The following is a 5588-nucleotide window of genomic DNA, read 5'->3' as shown; positions in this document are numbered from 1 at the left end:
GAAAGAACAACTATGAAGGCTGAGGGACTAAACGAGAGAATCTGCAAAAGTGAATTCTAGAAACCTTGCAAGAAATGAAGAGAAACAATTCAACCCCCCAAAAATTAGCAAGAGGTAAATTTAGTAAAATATGCACAAACTTTATAGATGTATCCTTTCAGGATGAAGTTTAGAAGAACAATTTCTCAATTCCTTGATAAATTACTTTTTGGAATAGCTAGTTCTAGAGCTCAAATTCAAACACACCATTTATAATTTCCATTACATATCTCTAAAACACAAAGTTACAATTGAGTTATTTTTACTATATTGTATCATTAGGCAGGAAATTCCAACACAGCTCTAGATATAATAGAACACTCTGATTAGTTAACTATATCTTTGTTAATTATTTTCAGTGGCCAATAAAAATATAGGATACAGCATATACTTGAAAAGGTAGTCATGAAAAGAAGGTAACCAGTTCCTCGCCATGGCATAACCTTTCTATCACCTTTAGCTTTAGTGGAGTTTGGTAAAATCAAACCAGGCATGGATTTGATGTCTCAGTGAATTCCCAATATTATAAAGGACCTTGAGCACTGTTTACTTTGCATGCAGAATAACAAAGATGGCATGTAATCTGATAACAAGAGAACTGTGAGGAAAAATGAGTAATTGTTAATGACTACATTTTGAGCAATCTTTGCTAGCAAAGGGGGTCATATTTTAAAAACATTTATCTTCTGCCCAGGTCATAAATGACAGTGTAATTTTACAAAGGAAAAAAAAAAGGAATAGGAAATGCTTCATGTAAAAAATGCTGCATTTTTTTGCAAGATGACCAGGATAGAAATGTTACAGCAAGGGTATTTCACATAGTAATAGAAAAGTTCTAATAAGTTCATAAGAAGTTCTCTAAGATAGACCCATCTCTTTCTTTGAAAGAAACATGGATTGTGAGGGACTATGCAAGAGTCTTTCTTCTGACATTTTTAAGATTTAAATTTGCACGACTGAGTAATGAAGACAACTACTGTGGACAAAAGAACTGTTATCATGTGACATTAGTATCAACTTCCTTGTAATATTTACCACTCCTAAGAACATAAAACCCCTCTTTTCTCAAGTGTCCCATTTGAGCCTCACACTCACATGTCACTCTTACCGCAGATGTGTCTTTTACACTACAGCTTTCCACTAAACCTGCTCCTGCTTATCTCAGATATGTAAGCTCTCTAGGTTCACTGAGTACTTCAAACAGAGCAAGACTGACAACAGTTTAGTTAATACTAATGAACTAAAGACTGCCTTGGCATTTGTCTGACCACTGATCTGACAGAGTCCATCCTATTTAAGCACTAGTGCACAGACCTGCATGGTTTTCCCATGTGAAACTTAGTGGTGCAGCAGGAGTAGGAAGTTGTACAGACCAGGAACCATTCCTGACCACCTCTACTCCGCTGCCATTGCTTTGTGAGCAGAGCAAAGGAAAAGCTAAGCCATGAGGATGCCAGTCATGTCATGCCAAGTCCTCAGGACCAAAAAACATACCTCATAAATTTACTACTATAGATGTATTAAAAATCAGCTAAGTACTCAAGAAGATATGGCTGACACCCAAATGAGAAAAGCCTAGAGCTTTTCATAGAGAAACAGAAACTCTCTAAGAGCCTGCCAACTGCATAAGCAGCTGTTTTGTGCATTACAGAACTTAGAAATCTTTGATAGATTCTTGGCTGTCTAAGAACACCACAAGAGCTTCATTTTGTGGGAGGGCAGTAACTGTGTCTGTCCATCCCGATCCACCTGTCTCCTTGATGGCAACTGGTTGGCGAGTTTGGAAATTAGTCAGGAGGTGAACCTCACCCGATCAAGTGACAGGCGATATCATCAATTGAATCCTTATTTCCCAGTTAATCAGACAAATATAACCACATCTGGGGTTGGTATTAGTTTAACACAGAATCAGAAACTCTAAAAACATGGTTATATTTGTCTGGAATTGAAGCAGTCAGGCTGACAGCCATACGTATTTAAGCCCTCAAAGGAAAAACCACAAGAGCTGGCCAAAAGCTTCGCTGTGATGGGACTGCACAAGTTCCTCTCAGATGCACAGACAAAAGAGATGTTCTGTCAGTGGTGAAACAGACTACAAGGAAAACGCTAACATGTCCTGATGAAAGAGGACTTGGACATTATTTAAAAGCAAAGTAATAACAATAATATAGAGAAGATTGCCCACAGTGATGCAAGGCACCTACCCTGCCTAAGTTTGACATTAATTCTGGCTGAAGCATGAAACTGCTTTACTGTTGAGTTCCTTAGAAAATGGGGTGCCAGGTAAATACTGATAGGACTATGCAAGGAGGAGACCATTATAAGGACATAATGACTGAAGTCTCTGTACTGGAAGGAAACTGGAGAAATAGTATTCCCCTAAAACCAGCAGACTTTGTTCTTAATGGTGGGACTTCACGATGCAGGGACTGTAAACCTTGAGGAAAACACACAATGAGAAAATTTGTTCAAGAAAGGTGAGTATTTACAGTAGAGACCCACAACTCATGAAGAAAACTGGCTGTATGGGGACTAAGTAACAGAGATTCAGAAGAAAAGCTATACAACATGTAATAGTAATGTTTATGAGCACTGAGGAAACTGAAATGAGCTAGTAGGAAATGTAGAACTTGGAAAACATGCAAAGGTGAAATGTGGTAAAGAGTGTGTTTACTGGAAAGGGTACATTTAAGAATATATTTGTGTACGACATGAGTTGCAAGGCATTTAGGCACAGTGTTCCCATTCCTGGAAAAATATGGAAAAACTGTCATGACAGAAAGAATAAAATAAAATCAGATGGAGCTCAAGAGACAAAAGGACTGACTGGCCATGCTTCATATCCATGCTTTTGAGAAACAGTTGCTTCTTCTGGCCTTTACTTTTATAAAATGTATTGTTAATGTGCAGAGTATTTGAGTGTGATTGCTGCACAGAAATGCAGGATATTGGAAAACTTCTGGAGGTCCAGTAAATCACTGTGAGCCTTAGAAACTTATCAGCCTATGCAATGCTGTGCCTTAGCACTGTCAGCACATTACCATTCACTGTGTTGGCCATTGGCTTTGATTGCTTAAGCAGCATTCTTCCTTTTTAATTTATTTCATCATTCATCACAAAAGCTTTTGAAATCCTCAGGTGCATATATGCCCTTGCGCACACTTCAATTGTGGGCCCATATTTTATAATGATGCAATCCACTGTCTTTAGCTGACATGCTTCCAACTTACACTGACATAAATTTGCACCTGCATACATGGTGTGTTCTCAGTACATTAACAGCAGAATTGATTGCAAGTTCCAGACTGAAAGCAATCAAAACAAAACCAACACAAACCCAAAGATCTATGGTGGTTCAAAGAATTCACTGAGTAGTTTGTGTTCCTGCGCTAGAGATTCCTCATCATAAACAGAACTGTAGGGTACAAGAAGATGGGCGAGCACAAGGGAAATGTGGCTTAATGGAGGATGTTGGGTTTTTAAAATGAAATCAAAAAAGGTCACTATATTACTTCGCTAAGCTTTAACATTCTGAAACTAAATTCTCCATTTTGTTCTCTTTCACATTTTATTAGTCTTCTATTTTTCAAATCTGGGGAAAGAAGGAGGTGATAGGTCAACCCAGCAATAACTAAAAGTCCATACAGATATCTGCCAGTATGTTAACTCGTGAAATTTGTGTCTCCTTCAGTACTATAATGTCTCTACTTTGCTTCCCTGCCACATGAATAGATATCTCCTGTTCTTGCCTCCAGAAGTGCTAATTGGCACAGTGGGGTACTGGTGAAATTGTTACAAAGTAAAAGGCGTTTGAAAGCTGGCTTTCAAAAAGTCTTTTTAAAAAAAAAAAAAAAAGGAAAAGGAAGAAGTTGTTGGGGGAATAAGAAAAACACAAAAGGAAAGAAAGGAGAAGGAAGAAAATGAAGAGACATAGACATTAGACATCATATTTTTTTCTCTTCTTTCTTTAAAAATGTACTCAAATGTAATAGTCATGAAAGAGAGACAAATAGCACTGACTAAAAAAATATATATAGAAGGTAAGCACTGGTATTTACCATGTAATTGAAGTCTGGAAGAGTGAAAACAAGATAGAATATGTTACACTAGATCCCGTATAAGTATTCATTGGCCTTTAAGTTACAGAAGACATTTGTGGAGAGACGGAAGTCATGGCAACAAAGTTAGAGATAGGAGGAAACATCAGCAAACTAAAGCAGGATAGGAAGAATAGAGAAGATTAAAAAAAAGCAGAAGTGATATGTTCTAAAGTATAAGAACTTGAAAAAAAAAAATCTCATAACCAAATAGGAATTGTCTTTAGATCAGTGGTGGTTAAACACTTCAGAAGAAGCAGAAAAAACCCACACAGAAGACTACTATGAAATAATCTGCTATGGGTAGGCTCTTCTCAACCCCAATCAAACAGATCAGTCTAATACAAAGTACAGGGCATATATTCAAAACACTTTCTTTCTAAATGGTTAACAGTTTTCAGACTTTTAATTTTCTTATCAGCTACATACATGTTTCAGATGATGTATAAAACTGAAGCCTTCAAAAACCAAAAGTTCCTAAAGATTCCACTCCAAAACCAGTGTACCTAGTTTCTGCTTTCCAGTTTGCAGGAAAGAACTACAGTCAATCTCAACAACATTACCTCTAAAACGGAGTTCTAAGAGAGATATTTGTTGCAATTGTGGTATCATATTAATGTGTATTGTTAAACAGCTTTTGACCTGAAAACAGTGACATTAATATTTTTATATTCTCAGTTTTAAATAGCATAGGAAAAGTAGAAAGAATTAACATTTACTGTGAAATTTCAGTCATTAGTGCAAATGTTTAAGAGCTGACTACACATACAGAACGGCTGTATGTGTAATTAGGAAACATATTCACAATTTTTCTAACTGCACCACTAACTTCTTATCAGCATCTCACTTCTCTCTGAAATGCATTGTTATAGTCTTATGGTCTTATGTTTTGAATAAGACACAAAGCAGCCATGTGACTTTCCTATGAACAGGCAGGAAGTCAGTACCTAGGTCTAGGAGTAAAACTTGGCATACACTGAGCCTCCACAAAGAGAAGGCTATTACAGGGGTAGTACTAGTGCTAGAGAGGCAAATTCAGTGTCACAGGACAGAGAGTATGCCTCTCAAGAGAAGCATGCCAACAGATGTGGACTTATAAGACAACTGAAATACACTGCAACTTCAACCGGCTCGATACTGCCTCTCTTCCCTGAGATATGCCTTACTTTTAACTGCAGCCACACTCTACTCAAGAAGACTTCCAGCAGCTTTCTCTGGTGTCCATCAGGCCTAGGACTTGGACTGCTAACTCCTGTAACTATGCCCTCCACATCTTCAACATTGAACAGATCTGGAACATCTCCTGTGAAAAGACAGAGTGGTAGTTAGGAGAAGCCTTAAACAACACAACCTGAGAAATAGCCTTCCACACAGTATGTAGCATAATGGGGCTTAGGCACATAAATAGAGCAATGCTATGATAACAGATAGAGATCAAGTAACAAAACAGTT

At 37.5% G+C, this 5588-nt stretch overlaps 1 pseudogene; it reads right to left on the bottom strand.

The window, feature by feature from the left end:
* Positions 1-5325: 5325 nt before the first annotated feature.
* The window catches only part of LOC104546927, a 54456-nt pseudogene continuing 54193 nt past the window's right edge, over positions 5326-5588 (bottom strand).

This window comes from Mesitornis unicolor, unplaced genomic scaffold, assembly GCF_000695765.1.
Source record: "Mesitornis unicolor isolate BGI_N332 unplaced genomic scaffold, ASM69576v1 scaffold20679, whole genome shotgun sequence".
NCBI lineage: Eukaryota > Metazoa > Chordata > Aves > Mesitornithiformes > Mesitornithidae > Mesitornis > Mesitornis unicolor.
Note: the sequence above shows the minus strand (reverse complement) of the source record. Positions and strands in the feature narration are given on the sequence as shown.